The sequence below is a fragment of the Fukomys damarensis genome, unplaced genomic scaffold (genome assembly GCF_012274545.1).
Source record: "Fukomys damarensis isolate Sample0158 unplaced genomic scaffold, DMR_v1.0_HiC HiC_scaffold_18, whole genome shotgun sequence".
Lineage (NCBI taxonomy): Eukaryota > Metazoa > Chordata > Mammalia > Rodentia > Bathyergidae > Fukomys > Fukomys damarensis.
In genome coordinates, this window is record NW_022900930.1 from 3,928,436 (window position 1) to 3,950,735 (window position 22,300).

Genomic DNA, 22,300 nt, shown 5'->3' on the forward strand with positions numbered 1-22,300 from the left:
ATATATATATATATATATGTTGGGTTTTCTTAGATGTATGCGATTTGATATAACTATGTTAGATTATTTTTTGAGAAATGGTCTCACTATGCAGTTGGCCTTGAACTCACTATAGCCTAGGCTGGCCTCGTACTTGAAGCAATCTTCCTGCCTCGGCCTCTTGAGTGCTGGGATTTTAGGCATGTGCCACCATGCCTCGCTGATATAATTTTAAAAACATAAATTTGGTTTTATGTATGCAGTAGAGTTATATGCTTTTACCACTTTATAGTTTCTCTGTTGTTACCTCCCATACAATTATTATAATTCATTTTTTTGAGTGATAGAATTAGTTAAGATTTCGAAATATACAAACATATATGTACACATTTATACACTTAGTACTCTCAAGAAATGCTGATGGCCTTGTTTGTTTTCATGTTTTAGTGGGAAATGTGAAATTTTCCAAAGTAGCTACTAGGATTTTTAAATAACTTACTACATTTAAGGTAGGAAAGGATTAGTTCTTATATAGAAACTGAAAAATAGGAAGATATAAAGAGTTGTCCAAAATCTTACCAGCTGGAAGTGACGACTACTACTATTTTGTTCTGTGTCCTAGTACTTTTTCTTCTGTGTGATTGTATTTCTAAACAAAATTGAAATTTTGTGCATTCATGTGATTTTGTAACATTTAATATATTGTGAAATAAGTGTTTTTTGAAATTGTACTTTAAAAACTGACATATAGTTTATTTGTGTTGGTGTTCTGTAGTTTTTACCATTTTTTTTTTTTTTTTTTTTGAGACAGGGTCTCACTATGTAGTTGAGACTGACCTGGAACTCACTGTGTAGCCCTGGCTGGTCTTGAACTCGCAGCCATCCTCCTGCCTCAGGAGTGCTGGGATTACTGGCGTGCGCCTCCACGCCTGGTTTACCATTCTTCTATTGTGGTCTTTAAGTACTAGTAGTTTACAGTTTAGCATATTGTATATAATTAGATGAAATCTTCACACATTAAGAAAAATCTATGTGACTGATTATTTTATTTCAATAAATTCCTAAAAGTAAAATTACTTATATGAACAGCTGAGCATGGTGGTACACATCTGTAATCCTCAGATACTTGGGAAGCTGAGACTGGAGGGTGGAAAGTTGGAAGCCGGTCTGGGCAACTTAGGGAGACCCTGTCCCGAATGTAAAATGGACCTCAATGCCAGACCACTTGTCTAGCATGCATGAGGCACTTGCTGTAGTCCCAGTACCCACCATAGCCATAGACAAAAAATATATGAACATTTCCAAAGCTTTTTCTACGTATCTATTTACAAATTGTTCTCCAGAGAGGTTTATTCACCTGATTTTTTTCTCTTTTTTTGGTACGGAATATAGAACTCAGGACCTTGCGCTTCTGAGGCAGGTGGCGGCACCACTGAGCTAAACCCCTGGCCCTTCCAGAGAGGTTTTTTAAAAATACAAGTTAAATTTTATCCAAAATGTTTGGAGCAAAATGTTTCACACTTCATATGTTTTTTGGGATTTTTGGAATATTTGCATATATATAATGAGGTAACTTTGTAACAGTCTTGCTTTGTAGTTCAGGCTGGCTTTGAACTTACTATGTATAGGCTGGCCTTGAACTCATAGCCATCCTCTTGCCTTATCTTCCTGAGTGCTGAGATTACAGGTGTGCACCACTGTGCCCAGAATAATGAGATATTTTGAGGATGGGACCCAAGTCTGAACATAAAATTTGATTTTATGTCTCTTATATACCTAATATAGAAAGACTGAAGTGTTTTATTTTCATGGTGCTAGGGATGGAACCAAGGGTTTTGTACATGATAACTGTGTGTTGTACCACTGAGCTCCATCCCCAGCCCTGAAGGGAAATTTAGACAGTATCTTTAGTGCACCTGTGTTTTGAATGGAACTTGTCACATGGTCAGGTGCAAAATTTTCCACTTGTGGCCTCAGGTGAGTGCTCATAAAGTTTCAGTTTTGGGAACATTTTGGATTTTAGGTTTTTGATTAAGAATGTTCAATCTGTAATACTTTCATTGAGATATAACTCACATACCATACATTTTACTCATTTAAAGAATTACAGTAACCATCATCACAAATCAACTTTAGAACATGTCCAAAAATGTCTGAACCTATTTAATTTTTTTTTTTTTTTTTTTTTTTGAGACAGGGTCTCACTATGTAGTTGAGACTGACCTGGAATTCACTATGTAGCCCAGGCTGGTCTCGAACTGAACTCACAGTGATCCTGCGTCAGCCTCCCAAGTGCTGGGATTGCAGGCGTATGCCACTACACCCGGCTTTTAACTTTTGATTTTTGTGTTTTGTTTTTTTGAGACAGGGTCTTACTATGTTGTTGAGTTGAGATTGACCTGCAAATCACTATGTAGCCCAGGCTGGTCTCAAATTCACAGCAGTCCTCCTGCCTCGGCCTCCCGAGTAATAGATTTAAAGGCATGTACCACCACGCCCGGCTTTAAATTTTTGATATAAAGTATTTGTGTTGTTTTGCTTTGTTAAGATAGCATTTTACTAACGTTGCCCAGGCTGGGATCCTCTTGCCTCAGCCTACCCAGCCTGGTACTACAGGTGTGCACCACCACACTTGACTCATAAAAGCTTTGATTTTTTTTCTTTTTTGGTACTGGGGATCAAACTAGGGACCTTTGCTTGAAGGGCAGGCAGAGGAACCACTGAGCTAAATTCTCGGCCAGTGAAAGCTTTGTTTTTAAGAATTGCATTTATTTGTGGTTTTAAAGCATAGTACAAGCCAGGCATACTGGTAAATCCCTGTAGTCACAGATAATCTGAAGGATGAGGCCAAGAAGAATGTTTGAGACCAGGCCGAGGCAACATAGTGAGAACCCAGGCTCAGAAAAAGAAAAAAGGGTTAAAGTGTACTACAGTATACAAGAACACAATGACAGGTGTGATGCATACTTCATGTACCTTTATGAGAGTTTTAGAACATCCTCCATGAAAAAATGTACCTATGTCCTATGTTAAGAAACCTGACAGCTGTGTGCTGGCTCATATGTATAATGCCAGCACCTGGGAGGCTGAGGCAGGAGGAGTACCATGACTTTGAAGCTAGTGTGTGCTAAATAGTGAGTGAGTTCAGGGCCATCTTGAATTATACAGCAAGATCCCATCTCTGAATGAATGAAAGAATTTATGAATGACAAGGATTTAGTTTATGAAATAAAGTATGAAACAAGTTTTTTGAATTATAAAATTATTTTCATGTCCCCTCAAGATAACCTTTATTGAGAGCTTGTATGTGATTTAAAATATATTTTCTTTCAAATTTGATTTGAAATAACCTTTTATTTTTGTTTAATTTTGGGGGGACAGTGTCTCATTTATGTAGCCCGGGCTGGCCTTGAATTTACAGTGATCCTCCTGTCTCAGCCTCCTGAGTGCTAGGATTACAGCCATACACCACCATGACTAGCTGAAACAACTTACTGTTTTTAAAACGGTCTCACTATGTTGTTCAGACTGGGCTTGAACTCACTGTGTTCCCAGGCTGCCCTCAAATTTGAGGTAGTCCTCCAGCCTCAGATTCCCAAGTGCTGGGATTACAGGCGTGTACCACCATCCCCAGCTTGAAACAATTAATTTTAAAAATTTTAAGAAAAAATGTGTTCTATTTATATATTTCACTGTAGTAAATTAATTTGTCACCTTATAAAAGCATGATACTCTTTTTATTAAGAGTAGTTTGACTCGGGCGTGGTGGCTCATGCCTCTAATCCCAGCACTCACAAGGCTGAGGCAGGAGAATCCTGTGAGTTTGAGACCAGCCTGGGCTGCATAGTGAGTGCCAGGTCAGTTTCAATTACAAAGTGAGACCCTGTCTCAAAAAAAAAGAGTGGTTTGCTTTGTTCTAATTGACCCTTACTCCTGAAAATTGTTCTGTGGTTCTGCTTGCTTACTTGCTTTTTTTTTGGGGGGGGGGACCAGGAATCAAACAGGTCCTTGTGCTTGCAAGGCAGGTGGCAGAACCTTTGAGCTAAATCCCTGGCCCATCTTTCTTTCTTTCTTTATAGTACAGTCAGGACTATGAATTGTAAAAAGCAACCCAGAACAGGGCTTCTTGAACTTTAATTTGTTTTTGTTTGTTTGCTTTAAAGCCTGTAAGCTGAACACCCCCCCACACTTTTTTTTAACTGTGTGGGGAGTGGAGAGTGGTTCCGGAGTTGAGGAGGTCGGAATTCCTGTCCCCAGTTCATCTTTCCTCTGAGGATCAATGTTCCTGTCTTTGAATAGAGATGGAAATACCCACTTCTTGGGGTTAGGTGGATTTTAACTGCAAATGCTAAAAGAGTACCTAGGATTGTTCCAGGCACATAGGTAATAATAAATACTGTTTTTCAAAACAGAAATAGGTATGCTGGGGCTATAGCTCAGTTGTAGAGCACTTATCTAGCATGTGCAAGACTGTGGATTTAATCCCCAGTACAAAGTGAGGGAAGAGGGAAGGAGGGAGGGAGGGAAGGAGTGAAAGAGGAAAGGAATTAGGGAAGGAAAAGATACTGGATGTGGTGGTGCATGCCTTTGTAACCCTAGCATTCTGGGAGCTGAGGCAAGAGGATTGTAACTTTGAGCCCAGCCTGGACTCTATCTCAAAAGAGAAAATTTTAAAAGGCCTGATATATAGTTTAGGGCGAAGGCTTTGGGTTTAATTTTTCAATACTGAAAAAAAGAGGAAAAAGAAATATGGTATACATAATTAACTTGTATTTAGTCATAATGTTTAGTAGATGAAGAAATGAATTCGGTTGCCTAAGTCACTTTCATAGAAATTAAATGTTAAATGTTAACTAATGCTTCTAAGTTGGTAAGAGAATTCTTGCTGGTGCAAGTATGAACATGAAGTTGACTTTCCAGTCCAAATTATTTCCACTGTTGTTTTTACAACTTCATGGTGGCTATAGCTGCACCAAAGCTTAGTGTTCTGATAAAACAAATAGATGATGTAAAATGTGAAAATTTGATGTGAATTTCTAATACTCTTTTTATTTCAAAAACTTTTTAGTGTAAATAATTGAACCTAAAATACTTAAGTGTAAAGCTGATGAATACAAAAACAAAACAAATAGCACCCAAACTAGTCTTAACAGGAAATAAAAATTTTAAAATGTCTCAAAAAAAAAAACAAACACACATTTGAGATATCAATACTGAGTTAGGAAGGATATGTCAAAAGATCTGCAAAAGAGAAAGCTAAAAACAGGAGAAATGTTAATGTATCAGAGAGGAAAAGTCTTGTGTTATGAAATGGAAAGACAAAAAAAATTATTGTCAATTATTTTAAATCCAGAAATGATAGAACTTGAAAGAAGAAACGAAACTAAAAAAAAAAAAAAATCCATTAGCGGTTAACAATTATAATAATTCTATGGGTGGTGTTAACAAGAGTTGACCAACATCTAACAAGCTGTCCTGTCATCAAAAAGCAAGGATGGGGGCTGGGGATTTAGCTCAGTGGCATCATACCTGCCTCACAAGCACAAGGTGCTGAGTTCGATCCCTGACACTGGGAAATAAAAAGGGGGAAGTATGCGGGTATTATTATAAAATATTTATGCACCTTCTTGACCAAACAATCTAGAACTCATTTGGTATTTATTCAAAACAAGGGCATTGAAAAATTCACTTACAATTTAGATTAGGTCTGATAGACCAAATAATTGAAAAATACACATTAGTGAAACACCAGCTGAGATGTCCGTCATCGACATCACCATTACATGTAGTAGTAGACAGTTTATTGAAATTATACCACCCACAGAAAAAAGGGAAAGGCCAACACAACAGTGTAAAGTGTTGTTCAAAAAAGCACAATGCGAAAAGATTTTGGAAAGAGGCCAGATACCACTATCCAGATTTTAATGTTGCATTGTGTTGAATGAAAAATTTGCTCTTTTTTTAATTGAACAAATTTGATAAAATTGTTGTTTTTATATTATTTTATAAAATTAACAAAAATATGCAATTTTTGGTCATTTTCTATTTAAATAATTGGACTGGTAAAAGGTCACCTAATTATATTCCACTTCTTGGAAGGTACCTCCTGATAATGGAAATTTTAAAATCATTGACCACTGTCTTTTTTTGTTTGTTTGAGACAGGGTCTCACTTTGAAGTGCAGGATGGCCTTGAATTCACTATGTAATCCATGCTGACCTTGAACTCCTGGCAATATTCCTGTCTCAGCCTCTTGAATGCTGGGATTATACAGGTGTGTGCCGCCACACCTGGCTAAATCATCTTTCTCAACACATTTTTAGTGGAAAATTTTAAGTGAAAGTTTAAATATTTAAGGTGATAACATTGAACAGATTGTGTGGTAGTAAAATTCTACTTTTATGCTCTGTTAGGATTGTTTTTGTTTTTTGTTTTTGTTTGTTTGGGGCATCTAACTCGGGACTTTTCGCTTACGGGGGGCAGTGTCAGTGCCACTGAGCTAAATCTGGCCCAACTACAGAATTCTTTAAGGTGTGTAGAGAAGTAGCACATTTTTCTCTGATTTTTATTTTAAAATTTTTGTCAATTTTAAATACTAACAAAGGGCTGGGGATTTAGTTCGGTGGCTGTACCACCTGCCTTGCAAGCGCAAGGACCAGAGTTCAATCCCCAGTACCCCCCCAATAAATAAATAAATAAAATAAAATAAAATACTAACAGAGCAGGGCTGGGGATTACAGCTCAGTGGCACTGACCCTGCACAGCAAGCTCAAGGTCCTGAGTTAGATCCCCTGTAGGGGTGGGGGTGAGGGATTGGGGGGATATGATTTTGTACTTAGGCTGATTTAATTGAGTTTATCTTTCACCACATAGATCTGATTGCTAAGCCTCCTCTTAAGTGATTTCTTTTGTCATTTTACTGACCTATTCAAAACCTTATTTTTGTAAGCATTTATAGGATGTTTTGGTTTAGGTTAGTTTTGAAAAACAATGTAAATTGTCACTGTCTTGTAGGATTTTCTGTGGTGATGGAAATATTTTGTTATATGTGCTGACCACTGTGGTAGTCCTCACTACATACTGATTTTTGGATACCTGAATATGGATAGTATAACTGAGGAACAAAAGTTTTTACTTAATTTAACTTTAATTTGTTTAGTAAAAACAATTAAGTACTATAGAAGTAGATATATTTTCACAATCTTTACTGTTATGATTTCTGTATTTGTGTGTTTTTGTGGGGTTGGTGTTTCAACATTTTACTTCTCCAAAATGGTCACTATTTTAGTAAATAAATCCATTCACAGGAAACAGTTTTTAAAAGCCAGGGTAATTTAAAAGTTCTTTTGGTACAGTTATTAACAGCCTGTGTGCTACTGACCAACAAAGCAATTTAAATACAATGTGTTTCCTTCATTTTAGTATATTTTGGACTAATTATGGTAAAATAACATTTAAGGCTTAATTTTTTTTCACGTGAAATACTTGATTAAACTATGTCTTTTTATCATAGCCATAGCTCAGAAGCTTCTGAAATAGTGTAAACTTGAGAGGAAATGACTTTGTTTAATATCAGCTTTGTCTTCTTCTAGCCTTTCTGCGTGATTGAGTCTAGTTAGCCCTAAGTGTATTAGATTATACTGTTTTATAGTGGCATATTACTCTCTGGAATTGTTGGGTTTTTTTGTTTGTTTGTTTTGTTTTGGTACCGGGATTTGAAGTCAGGGCCTTGTGCTTGTGAGGCATGTGGCGGCACCACTGAGCTAAATCCCCAGCCTTGAAATTGTCTTGTTTATTTAAGTTCCATACACCACAATCTTTTTTTTTTTTTTTTTTTTAATTTCCCAGGACCTAGAGGAGAGCCTGTATGTGGTTGGTATCCAGTAATGGACCATATCACAAACAAAAATACGACTCTGAAAGAAAAAAGATTTATAGCTGGGTGTGGTGGCTCACACCTGTAATCCCAGCACTTGGGAGGCTGAGGCAGGAGGATTGCTGTGAGTTCGAGACCAGCCTGGGCTACATGGTGAGTTCCAGGTCAGTCTCAACTACATAGTGAAACCCTGTCTGAAAAAAACAACAACAACAACAACAAAGATTTATCAAATGAGATTTGAGTCTGGCAAAGGCAAGGCAAGACTCAGTTTCATGGTGGTGTTGGTGTGGCTAATTCATGCTGATCAGTTTAGAATGATTTTGTATAGAAAAGTTTCTCTGGGAATTCTGTTTTGTGACACACCGTCTTGTTGTGTGCCCTAGGCTGGCCTCAAACTCACAGCAGTCTTCTTGCCATAGCCGCCCATGTCCTGGGATTACAAGGGTGTATCACCAGGCCTGGCTGGAGCTCTTATTTTGAAAACAAGTGAACCTTTGTCCAGACAAGCAATATATAACAAATAAATTTTGTCTAGATAGAGTAGGAAAATGGAAACAAGTGGAAAAATATTTCCATGGTCAGTGTTTGACTGGCCAGTCTCATTTCATAGGGACGAGATTATGGGGTTCAGTCAAAAGTCAGTTTTATGCCATTGGTGGAATGGAGAATTCCCAACTCCTTACTTGCCAGTGTGTTGCTCTGATTTAGGAGCCACAGATGAGAACATGAATACCACTGTGTAGCAGACATAGACAGTTTGACATAAACAGAATTTGGCTGATACTGATTTGTGCTACCTGAGTAGAGATCGTATTTTTTTTTTTTTTTTTTTTTTTTTTTTTTTGGTTTGTTTTTGTTTTGAGACAGGGTCTCGCTATGTAGTTCAGGCTGGCCTTGAACTCACTATGCAGCCCAGGATGGCCTCAAATTCATGGCAGCCGTCCTGCCTCAGCCTCCTAAATGCTGGGATTACAGGTATGTGCCACTATGCCTGGCAAGAAATCTTACATTCTTTTGTAGTAAATAAGGTTGCATAATTTCTCATTTTAAAATGCCCACATGAGCCCAGGCATGGTAGTGTATATCCCCCCGCTTGGGAGGCTGAGGCAGGAGGGTCACTTGAGTTTGAGGCTAGCCTTGGCTACATAGTTCATTCAAGGCCAGTCTGAACTAATAGAGTCCTTGCCTGGAAAAAAAAAAGTCAACATGATATATGTGGAAAGGATTTTGTTTCTATATACCTATTCTTATTCATATTCTTGAGTAAATAAAGATGTGAATGAAAGTCTTTAAGGAACTTGTACATTATTTACTTGTTTTTGATTTTTTTCATTATTTGCTTTTGCAAAATAAATTTCCACTTAGAAGTTATTCATTAGAAGAAAATTGCCTTACTATAGTTCTTTAGGATGAGTATGAGAGGCTTTTTTTGGTCTTTTGTGATACTAGGGATTAAACCCCAGGGTCTTTTATGATAGGCAGGTGTTGTATTATAGAGCATCATCCAAAGGGCTTTAGCATTTTTATTTTAAACCAAGATTTTGTTATGTTTACTGGGATGGCCCCCAACTTGTGATCTTCCTCAGCCCTTCCTTCCCTTCCTCTCTTCTCCCCTCCTCTCTTTTCCTCTGTGTTACTGTGTGTTTAAATTAACAGTCCTAAATAGTAATTCTTATTATACCTCTATCTTTAGTACTACAAATTTTCTTTTCGCTTACACATTTTTTGTGAAAATTGGCCCCATCTCCAATGTGGCTTAGAGATTTTGGTTGTCAGAAATTGAAAATTAAGTATTTTAGTAACAAAGGGGCCCACTACATTATCATATCCATGTATAGTAATGGCTTTACTGCCATTTTGTTATTTGTGTCAGGTCTACGGCTAGAATGAAAGTGGACTCCAGAGTGTGGAAAACAGCAATGGCTGTGCCAGTGAAATAGGAAGAAATCATTTCCATTTCTTCCGCTTGTGTGAAAGGTGTTAGCAGCATCCCACCAGTAATTAAAATCTAAAGCAAGAGCCTGTCCAGGCTGTCCAGGGACAAATTGTAGGTCACATTAGCATATCTGTATCCACATATGGGACTGTTTAATGTTGTGATGGCATAAGACTTCTTTTTTAATTGATTTTTCTATTTTAGGCACCCCCATATCTCAGGTTAATGAATCTAAGAGAATTCCCCTCTCTCCTATTACACACATTGCAGGGATATTAGTGAAAACAAAGTGAGTGGAAATGCTTTCAGAAAAGGTTCATTTCTTAGGGGAAAAAGCAAATCTGTAGTGTGTGAAATTCTTGCTGTTAACATATAGCCTGTGGCATTTCAATAATACAATTTTTTTTTTTTTTTTTTTTTTTTTTTTTTTTTTTTTTTTGGTAGCAGGGATTGAACTCAGGTCCTTGCACTTGCAAGGCAGGCTACCGAACCCCTGAGCTAAATTCCCGGCCCAATAATACAAGTTATTTAATGGCTCTTTTTTATTTGTTTTGTTTGTTTTTTTTGAAATGGGGTCTCGCTTTGTAGTTCAGTCTGGCCTTGAACTCACTGTGTAGTTGCTCCTGTAATAAATTTAGTGACTTTAAACAATACAAACTTATTATTTTTGGATCTCAGAAGTCTGTCATAGATCTGGCTGGGCTAAAATCAAGATGCCAGCAGAGCAGCATTCCTGTGAAGGTCTGGAGGAAGAGTTTCTCCCCTTGCCTCTTCCCCTTTCTTCAAATCTGCATTCATGGCTTCTGGTCCTCTTCCAGTTTCAAATCCAGCAGCATAGAGTCTTCACACCTCTTTCCAGTTCCCCTCCCTTCTTTTCTCCTACAAGGGTCCACCCAAGTTAACACCCAAGTAACAGAATAGTAGTGTCATTGTGGCACGATTGTGTTTTCTGCCTTGCAGTGTTCATTTAGCAGCTTTATTCATTCACTTTCTGTTCTAGACCTGGTGTACAATGTGCATGCTGTGAAAGTCCCCAGATCCTCTGTTAGAAATGAAGTAATGTCATTTGTTTTTCTTTCTGCAACCAAAGAAAGACTTCTACACTTTGCTTTGGAAATTAAAGATAACTATGAATTTTAAATATCTAAATACTTGGCAATTCTGTGAACAGTGAGCTACTCAAAGACACCTTGAATATAGAATGATATTGTAATATAAATTGACTGTTTAGGATAGGCTTTGTATTAGTTTATAATTTATACAAAAGAATGTCATTTTATTAGAGATCCAAGTTCTATCTATATATCGTGTTCAACAGTGATCCCATTGTGTCAGTTCCTCTTAATATCATAATAGTAACTATAATTTTTATGTGCTGATAGGAAAGCCTCATGTTATAACATACTCAAGACATGAAAAATGTCATGGGAAAATATGTATTGTATTAAGTTGTTATTTCATATATGCTTGTAGAATTATTTTTAGATTTTGTGATATAAGAAAACATTAAGTATGGTTATATAAATATTTCATTTCTTGGAAAAATTTTTTTTATAGTTTATGACTTGGGTGATGTTTATACTGTTTCTAGCACTTAAAATAATGAAAATATTACTAAAGTAAAGATTAAATACTGAGACTTTTGACAAAGTTTAAAAATAATTGGAACAAAAATTTCTTGTTGTATTTTCTATTTTTGACCTGATAACCTATTGCCAGTTTTGTTTTATTTTGAATGTGTAAATGATCATACTGCAGATACATTCTGAGTCCTGTCTTAGGGGAAAAAGCGTATCTGTAGTGTATGTGAAGATCATGCTGTTAACATTTGCCTGTAGCATTTCAATAATATTATTTAATGGTATTAGCTCATTTTTGTTTGTTTTATTTTTTTATATTTATTTATTTAGATTTTTTTGAGACAGGGTCTCACTATGTAGTTGGGACTGACTTAGAAATCATTATGTAGCCCAGGGTGGTCTCGAACTCACAGCAATCCTCTTACCTCAGCCTTCCGAGTGCTGGGATTACAGGCGTGCACCACCAAGCCCGGCTTGTTTGTTTTATTTTTTATTTTATTATGTTTTTAGACCTGGGATTGGATTTTGGACCTTGTTTTTTTTTTTTTTTTTTTTTTTGTACCAGGGATTGAACTCAGGACCTTGTGCTTGTGAGGCAGGTGATGGAACCACTGAGCTAAATCCTGGGCCCCAGGACCTTGTGTTTTTGAGGCAGGCATGGTGTCACTGAACTACCCTGGCCCTATTTTGTTTTATTTTTTTGAGACAGGGTTTCACTTTGTAGTTCAGGCTGGCCTTGATCTCACTGTGTAGCCATGGCTGGCTTCCAACTTGTGGAGATCTTTCTGCCTCAGCCTCCTGAGTGCTGAGATACAGTTATACACTGCCATGCCTAGGTAGCTTGTATTAAAATATTTAAATTGTTAAATTCTGTGGCCTCTTATATAATACTAATTTCTGTTTAGTATGTATGTATGTATGTGTCGCGAGCACCGATTTGCGTTTCGGGATCACAGGTCAGCGCATCAATGATTGCCAATTCGGTTTCGTTTTGATCAATGCTTTTACTCTCATTAACAATACAAATACAAGCCCACACAAAGGATACAACTACAATTGCCAGCGCAATCCAGAAATAATGCCAGCCCATAATATCTCTAACACAATCATAAATGCTATCATGCTATAGGTGAGGGCATACGACCTGGTGGATGTAGTCTGGTCTCAGGCTTCGCAGGGTCGAGCTGCGACTTCGATGTCTCGGCAGTCAGGATCAGGTACAGCGTGTCAGCATCTCGGGCAGAGCAGGGATGCAGACACTCCGTTCCAGGTCCGGAAGCTCCTGCGTCTCGGGCAGAACTTCACCCGGATCTTGACCGTTCAAGCGACGTCATCTGTCTGTAGTCTTCTCCTTTTATACCTTAAATCCTTTCTAATCTAAAACATCCATATGTTCTATCTAAGTTAACTCCTCAACACTCGCATTACCTCACTTCAAACTCTTAATCTTATGTCACAGCAGTCATGTGTCATGGCACACGGTCGGGGGGAGTTCCACACATGTCACAGCAAACTCTTATCTGTCCTAACACACGGCTGCCAAGCTGTCAGCTGTCAGGCTGTCAGCTGGCTGTCAAATTTCACTTGGTTTCATTTTAGTTTATTTTGCTTAATTCTGTTTTTTGTAGGGTTACAAAGTCCTATGTTTTACATGCTCAGTACAGTATGTATGTATGTATGTGTGTATATATGTATTAATAATGTGCCTGGCACTGCAACTGGCTGTGGGAATTCAGAGATGATATAGTATTATGTTCACAACATAAATTTCCATTCTTGCCATACTCTCTGGTATCTAAATTGTTTTTATTTCCTAGGGTTACATATCTGCTTTCATTAAATGCTTCTAATTTGGCTGGGGGGCGCATGCCTGTAATCCCAGCACTCGGGAGGCTGAGGCAGGAGGATCGCTGTGAGTTTGAGACCAGCCTGGGCTGCATAGTGAATTCTAGGTCAGTCTCAACTATATAGTGAGACCCAGTCTCAACCCCCACCCAAAACAAACGAAAAAACCCTCTAATTTGGTTTTACAACATAGCAAGGAAAGCCCTTCAAAAATCTAGAGCACTTGAAACTCATGACATTATGAAACCAAGAAAGCTCCAAATGAAAATTCTTGTAGGTACTGGTTTACTCTCATTATTGAAGCACAGCTCTTCCTCCCACTTCAGGTTAGGACTCATTTCTTTCTTTGTTTTATTTTGTTTTATTTGGTTTTTTGAGACAAGGTCTCACTATGTAGTTGAGACTGAACTGGAACTCACTATGTAGCCCAGGCTGGTCTCAAACCACAGTGATCCTTCTGCCTCAGCCTCCCCGAGTGTTGGGATTATAGGCGTGCGCCACCATGCCTGGCTATTTCTCCAGTTTTGAAAGATGGCCTTGTGGGGTACATCAGAGGTTGTTTTCCTTCAGAGCTTGTCTCCTTTATCTTGAGGGTTTGTGTTGAGAAGTCTGTTGTGATTCTGATAGGCTTTCCTTTATAGGTGATTTGTTTCTTTTCTCTGACAGCTTTTTTTTTTTTTCAGCTTTAATTGAGTTTATTGCTACATTTTAGGGATACAGAACAGTTACATTCATTGTTGGTATCTTGTACCTCTACATGACGAGTCTTGATTCTCATTTTTTCCCCTATTCCCTGCCCTCTCTTCACCCCCTCCTCCCCTCCCCATCTACAAACACTTTATTTTCATCTTTTCATTATGCACATTTTTCTGACAGCTTTTAATATTCTGTTCTTCTGTTGAATTTTTGGATTTTTTTTTTTTTTAAACTGGGGATTGAACTCAGGACCTTGCCCTTGAGAGGCAGGCTTGGTGCCACTGAGCTAAATCCATCCCTGGAATTTTGATCTATATCCCTTGGGGAAGAATTTTTTGATCGTGGCTAACTAGAGTCCTATATGCTTCATTTTTCTGTGTCAAATTCTTTTTCCCTGTTTGGGAAGTTTTCTGCCATTACTTCTGTGAACAAGTTTTTTATGTTTATGTTATCTCCCGCTTTTCATTTACTCCAATCAGTCTTATGTTATTCTTTGTTGCATCGTCTAGCAGCTGCTGGATTGATTTCTCGTGATCCCTTGCTATTTTTAAGAAATCTCTCTCTCTCTCTCTTTTTTTTTTTTTTTTTTTTTTTGGTACCAGGGATTGAATTTGGGACTGGGATCTTGCACTTGTGAGGTAGGCAGCAGAACCACTGAGCTAAATCCTCAGCCCAGAAACCTCTCTTCTCATGATCACCAACTGCAGTCCTCCTGTCTGCTGTATCTGATATTCTGTTCTCACATTGGCTAATTCTGTTGCATATACTTATATACTTTCAAGGGAATTTTTAATTTCCTGGCTGTTTCATGGATTCCATTTTTTTCCTGTGCTGAAAATTCAGGGTTTCCATTTCTTTCTTATATGCTGAGCTCCTCTATTTTTGCTCTTCTGTGGTTTTTTTCTTTCTTTCTAATCTATGATAATCTATATCTGCTCTAGCATCACTAAGCCTGTCTTTCTTCTGGTCACCATCTCTGTTATCTGAGAAATTATTTCCGCTTTGATTTTTTTTCCTAAAGCCTACTTATCTGCTTTGTTACTTCTGCTGTTACCACTTCAGAGGGTCCAAGTGAGCAACTTTTGGATTGTTCCACCCCATTTTCCCCTGGTGTTTGCCTTTGGTGAACTGAAAGTCAGGGAGGGGGTTGCATCTTGTTTAAGTGTCTTCTCATTTTCTTTCTTTTTTAAAAAGTTTAATTCCTGGGTTGATGCTTGTAAATTGTTTATAGTGAATAGTTTTATTGCCAGTATACAGAACCCTTAAGAAGTGACTACTTCTCAGAATTGTCTTCCAGGTGTAGCTGACTTTTTGGGTATTGAGTTTGTTGCATGATCTAACCTGTTCAATTTATTAGGGATGAGAAGATTCTGCTTACTTGGTGTAACTGTCAGTTCTCTGACATTGGCCTAAGTTTGTTTGTTTGTTTTTTTTAAAGACCCTTGGGCAATCTCAGTGTTGGTATGCTATGAGGTATAACCGATTAGTACAATTACATCACATTGGCTAAAGTAGTACAGTCAACAATAACAATAGCATCAAATATAGCCTGGAAAATGACAGACTGTGGTAACTATTAATTTGCTACCTTTAACTTTATGAACTAAGGTTTGTGGTTATATAACAATCTAGTACGGATCTGAAAATTGTATGCAATACATAAGCTCTTAATACAGCAATTTTACCCTTAGGGGAGAAGATTTTAAAGGGATTGGGGGAAATAAATAGAAAAAGAAGAGGTCAGAAGCAAGGATGGAGGACAAACTTTAGGAGACTGGTGAAGAAAATAGGGGGAAGAGAAAACGAAGAAATAAAAACAAGAACAGAACAGAACATCATCCACCAAAAAACTAGAAACCTTAATAATCAAACAACCCTCCCCAAACAAAACAACAAAACAAAACGGAAGAAAAAGAAAATCACCAGTATTGTTTTATATTTATTATTTAGGCATCAAATTCACATTTTATTTTTCCCTCACTAAAGAGTAGTCAATCTTACGCTTTTGCTTAGTTGCTTGATTAAATGTCACCCAACTAATCTTATTGCAGACAGGTAACTTCTGTTGATGTATCTCCTGTTTATCATTTATAGATGTAGTGAGATTACTTTTTCAGTAGTTGTATAAAAATGGCATGAATCCTGCATAGTGGCACATACCTGTAGTTCCAGCCATCCTGGAGACTGAAGTAGGAGGATCATTCCCAGCAGTCTGAAGCCAGCCTGGGCTAGTGAGATCATGTCTCTTAAAAAAAAAAAAAAACCAAAAAACGTAGTTTACTTCATATCATAGTAGAAATTGAGTAAAGTCATGTGAAAATGTAGAGAACACATTCTTCCTTGAATTTCTCTCTCTCTCTCTCTTTCTTTTTTTTTTGTCTGCTATACCGGGGACTGAACTTGAGACCTTGGTGCTTGTGAGGCAGGCAGAGGAACCACTGAGCTAAATCCCTGACCCTGAATTTTTTTAAAAAAGCAGATTTTTCCAGTTTAAATAAAAAATTAGCAGTTCAGTTCTTTTTTTAGAAACCCTACATTGGAAGTTACCATTAAGTCAGGGCATGCAGGTAAGGGTTACTGCTAGTGAGTATTTATGTAGCAAAATGTTGTAAGTCTTTTGTTGCAGAAGTGATGTTTATTAGTGTAACTACTTCAAAGTTATGCAGGAAAGTGTTTCCTCCTAAATCATAGCCTTAAACTGTCAAAGAGTCAGCCTCACCCACAACCAGAATGGTATAAACTTCTTTAAATGGTTTGATGTGCCACCAGCAGTCTCAGATCGACTCACTGTGTAGCCCAGGCTGACCTCCAACTCACAGTGACCCTCCTACCTCAGCCTCCTGAGTGCTGGGATCACAGGTGTATGCAACAGGCCTGGCTTTGAATCGAATTTTTTTTTGGGGGGGGTACTGGGGATTGAACTTGGGCAGTTGTGTTTGTGAGCAAGCACCGGAACCACTGAGCTAAATCACCAGCCCTGAATGGAATAATTTTGATACTCTCAAATTTTTATTAAGAAAGCCACAGGAAAATTAAAGATTTGTTAAGCATCTTCTAGAGGTAATGACATTTTATAACAGCTTTAAAGTCTGAAAAGTCCAATATTGATATTATTGTGGGAATATAACAAGTTGAAAGAAAATTGTCCAAATCTCAGAAATAATGATGCTTTTGTATGGTACTGGCTAAAATTTTAAACATTTGAATGCCATTAAAAACATTTTTTTTGTGGCAAATAGTAAATATTGTTAATCTGAAAATAGTATTTGTTTTCTCAAAGGATAAAATAATCTAAAGATAAATGGAACAACCACTTCTGTTTGTAATTTTGTTTGTATTTTCCTGACAAAAATTTTTAAGCAAGATCTATTTTGTTCAAAAGATTGACTTTGCATTGTATAGTCATGAAACCAAATTTGACTCTTGCTTTTTGTCTATAATGAGTACTAGACTAGATTTTGTCAATTCTGGCACTTTTAGTGAACAAAAGGTATTTTATTACTCATTTCCTTTTTGTTTTGTTTTTGGTACCAGGGATTGAACTCTGATCTTTGTGCTTGCAAGGCAGGTGGCAGAACCACTGAGCCAAATCCCTGGCCCCTCTTTTCTTTTTTGATGCTGTAGAAATGTGGTCAGGTTCTTAGAACCAAGTGGGTGCCTTTTCTTTTGTTTTCCACCTTTTTGGGGGGCTGAGGTTGAAATGTGATTTAAAAGGTCACTACTGCTGGGGATTTAGCTTAATGATAGCATTGCCTGCCTTGCAACTGCAAGGTCCCGAGTTCGATCCCTAGTACAAAAAAGAAAAAAAAAAAAAGAATGACACATGACTTATAAAGGAAGAATATTGATTTTTAATGTGATTATGTCCTATCTAGAGGGTAGAAATAGACTTTGTTTCTCTGTTCATATTTAATACTTGTTGACTTTTGCTGATTTTGTAAAGGTACATGTTTGGATTCTTTAAAAATAAAATCAGCCATGTGGGGTGGCTCATGACAGTAATCTCAGCACTCTGGAAGCCAAGGCAGGAGGATCGCCATGAGTTTGGGCCAGCCTGGGTTACATAGTGAGTTCAAGGCCAGCCTTAACTGCGTCTTGAGACCTTGTCTCAAAAAACCAAACCATACAAAAACAGCAAAATGGATCAAAGATCTAAATGTTAAAACAGAAATATTTGGTCTTCTGGAAGATAATATAAATAAAACTCTAAAAGTCAAAGGCATAGGTAAGGAATTTTTGAACAGAACCCCAATTATAAAGGAAGTAGTATCAAGAATCAACATGGACCACGGATGTAGCTCAGTGGTGCTGCACCTGCCTGGCAAGCACAAGGTCCTAAGTTTGATCCCTGGTATCAAAAACAACAACAAATATAGAATTATATTAAATTAAAAATATTTTGCATAGCAAAAGAAATAGAGTGAAGAGACAACCTGCTGAATCGGAAAAAATTTCCATGTATTCCTCAGAGAACTAATATCTAGAATACATATAGAACTCAAAAAATTAGACCCTCCAAAATAACCCAATCAAAAAAAGGGCAACTGGGTCTCAGTATTTAGCCTAGTGGTGCCATGTCTGCCTGGCAAGTACAAGGTCCTGAGTTTGATTCCCAGTACTGGGGGAAAAAAAGTGGATAACTGAAATGAATAGATACTTCTCAGAAGAAGTACTAATGGCCTATAAATTCATGAAGAAAAGTTCAAGATCACTGGCCATTAGAGAAATACAAATTAAAACAACACAGAGAATCCATCTTACCTCAGAAAGAATGTCTGTCTTCAAGAAATAATAAATGCTGACTAGACTGGCGGTGGGCTTGGGTGGGAGGAACTCTTTTACATTGCCTGGTGGAAGTGAAAACTAGTACAGCCACTATGGAAGGCAGTATAGAGAGTCCTCAAAAAACAAAACTAGAAACAGCTATTCTAGCTGTTTTTCCAAAAGAGTTAAGGGGGTCATATTACAGTGAAAACTTGAATATCCACATTTATAGCAGCACAACTCATGATAGCTAAATCTTGGAAGAGACCTATAGGTCCATCAGCAGATGAATGAATGAAGAAATGTGGTATTTACAGACAGTGGAGTACTACAGTACCATAAAGAAGGATAATCTTGATTCATTTGTAGGAAAATTAATGCACTTTGAGACTATAATATTAAGTAAATATGACACACAAGCTTAAAATCACAAAGTACTATATAAATAGCCAAATAAGAGATAGATAATAGGAAGTAGGGTACTATATCTTTCTCACAGGGGAAGGGGATCAAGAGAAGGAGGGAGGGGGCCAGGGATTTAGCTCAGTGGTTCTGCTGCCTCCCTTGCAAGCACAAGGGCCCGCGTTTGATCCCTGGCACCAGAAAAGAAAAAAAGGGAGGAGAGGGAAAGAGAATGAAAAAAGAATTAAGATATGTGTGTGTAGGTGTGTGGGTGTTTTGTTTTGTTTTTTTAACAAGTTCCTGTTGTGTAGTTTAGGTTGGCCTGGAACTTACTAGGCAGCCCCAGGCTGGCCTCGAACTTGTGGCAGTCAGTGCTCCTGCCTCAGCCTACCGAGTGCTGGGATTACAGGTGCGTGCCACCATGCCCAGCTAAGAATTAAGATGTGTTGTGTGCCTGTACCAACTCCACACAAGGAATGTAGCATGGTTCTTGTTTTTGGTACCAGGGATCAAACTGGGGACCTTTGCGCTTATGAGGTAGGCAGCAGAACCACTGAGATAAATCCCCCCCCCCTTTTTTTTTACCAGGGATTGAATTTGGGACCTTGTGCTTATGAAGCAGGCGGTGGCACCGCTGAGCTAAATCCCCGGTCCCTAACCAAGGAATGTAAACATTATATACCACAAACATGTACTAATAAAAAAAATTAAAGTTTAAAAGAAAAATCCCTACTCACTTTGAAAAAAAGTTTAAATGGCTTATGGTTATAAAGATATAATAAAAATTACTTATTTTCCATTTCCTCATCTGATTTTTTTGTTGTTGTTGTTCTGTTTTTTTTAGTTTATTGGTACTTGTATAATACAGTTGCATTTATCATTGGGATCTTGTACCCTTACATAACAAACCTTGGCTCTCATTTTTCCCCCTGCCCTCCCTTCAGCCCCTCCACCATCCCCTATTTACAAAAACTTTGTTTCCATTTTTTCCTTTTACTTATTATTTTAAACACTATACATGTTACATTGCTAAAAATTAGTGATGAAATTATGAAGCCAAATAGGTAATATGGAATGTATAGCTTATAGTTCAAAGAATTTTCTGATCATATATTTAAAGGATTTGTGGAGTGTGTTTTTGCGGTGGGTGGTACCCAGGGATTGAACTCAAGTCCTTGTGCTTTTGAAACAGGCAGTGGAACCACTGAGCTAAATCCCTGGACCTGTGGAGTGTTTTTGTTAGTTTTGTTTTCCCTGGTTTTTGGTTTTGGTTTTATGGGGGCAGTGCCAAGAATCAAACCCCAGACATTGTGCATGGTAGGCAAGTGCTTTACTCTGAGCTACACCCCCAGCCCCGATCATATATTTAGATTAAAAATATAAATAAAATGCAGAACCAAAAAGAATGGAGTCTCTTTTTAAACCCTGGCATTGGGGTGTTAGCATTCTTACTATAGATTAAGCAAGTTTTTAAAAGATTTTACTTTGTAGAAGCTCTGGCTTCACTCTAATAAACCCATATACTGCAAATAATGGACCATTTTTTTTTTACATTAATACCCATCTCCCATTCATTTTCTTCTTAGTATAGATTTGGGGAAAAATAATAAAAAATCTTCACACTAGAGATCTTCATCTTTTATCATTGAGTCATTCTGAAATTTTTTTAGAAGGATTTGTTTGTAGGAATTTCAAATATGGAATCTGGTTTTCAACACTGTCATTTAGTTAGAATTAGAATTTACCTTCATTTGATACCTTTCTCTTTACAACTCAATCCATCCTGCCTTTATGTATCACATTTCTGTTTTTTTGGCTTTAAAACAAAATGATTTTCTAATTTCTAACATGTATCTTACAATATATTTTTCTTTATTCAGTATTTTTGCTGCAGAAATAGCCAAATGGTAAAAACGCCAAATTTGCAAGGACCAGCATAGCCAGTTCATTACCATAGATTGTCTGCATGCACTCCATTCCTGTTACTATGGAAACACATTCAGACTGCATTTATCATAAACCTTGAGAAATGCTCTTTACAACAGTTCACATAAAGAAACATCTGGATTCCTTGTTTGTCCTGGAGAGGGAGACTATTGTCTCCCTCTGTTTTGTGGGGAGCATGTGATAATCCGTTGTTTTCTCTAGCTGTAAAAGTTTTAATGCGAATTTATTAAGTACACAGTTTTTAAGATAACTGATTATATTTACTGAAATAGCTTTGGAAAATAAGGATTTGTATTCATGCCAATTTAATTTGACTGTGGAAACTTCACATACATATGTATATACATATTTTTAAGACAAGGTCTCACTATACAGCCCACACTGGTCTTGAACTCATGGCATTCCTCCTGCCTCAGCTCCCTTAGTGCTGAGATTACAGGCATCTGTTACCATTCCCAGTCTTGTAATAATAGGATTTTAAAGTGTGTGTGTGTGTGTGTGTGTTGTAATCCAGGGCCCTGTGCATAGCAGGCAAGTTTACTACTATAGAGCCAGTGAACCCATCTTGTTTTATTTTGAGAAGTGTCACTAAATTCCCTAGATTGGCCTGGAACTCGCGGTCCTCCTACCTCAGCCTCTGAAGTAATGAGGATTACAGGTGTGCATTACAGTGCCTAGCTGTACAATACCTTTTAAAATATATTTTGATCTTTTGTTAGGTTAATAAGCTCCCTGGAGTTGATTTGACTTCATGCCATTCTCTGGTGACTTTTAACCTTCCAGGGAAGTTTGTTCCAGAGCCGAGTCACAGAGGTGGCTAGGTAAGCTTTGTCAGTCAAATGTTACCTGAGGAGATTGCAACTGCTTTTCTCTTTCAGTCTCCATGGACAGACCCTCAACAGCTCTTCAGAGCCTTTCACTTATATGTGAAAACTCTTAAATTTACACAGTTCAATTTAAAAGATTGAATTCTGTCCTCTGAGCCTTCCACTTGGATTCTAAGAGCATATGAAGTAATGCGGATAAACTTAACTTCCTACTGTTGAGAACTTACATAAATGGATTATTTCAGGGTTAATTTCAAGAGGCATACATAAGGCATTTCAAAAAAAGAGGAAAGTTACACAGACTCTCTTAGAACTTATGTGATTACTTGACTACTGCTTAGAAGTAATGTTTTGGGCCAGGGATGTGGCTCAGTGGTGCTGCACCTGCCTGGCAAGTGCAAGGTCCTGAGTTCGATCCCTGGTACCACAAAAAAAAAAAAAAAAA

General features: G+C 37.6%; 1 protein-coding gene across 6 annotated transcripts in view; it reads left to right on the top strand.

The window, feature by feature from the left end:
• The window catches only part of Nsd3 (nuclear receptor binding SET domain protein 3), a 126,643-nt gene that overhangs the window by 9,266 nt on the left and 95,077 nt on the right, over nucleotides 1–22,300 (top strand). The window contains exon 2 of one of the 6 annotated variants that reach the window (XM_010604872.3): nucleotides 21,748–21,849. The exons of 4 other annotated variants lie outside the window; for them this stretch is intronic. The gene's annotated coding sequence lies outside the window, so the exon portion shown is untranslated. Of the gene's footprint in view, nucleotides 1–4,152; nucleotides 4,363–21,747; nucleotides 21,850–22,300 lie in introns of those variants that run through there. One more of the 6 variants, XM_033765361.1, reaches the window with a different exon arrangement.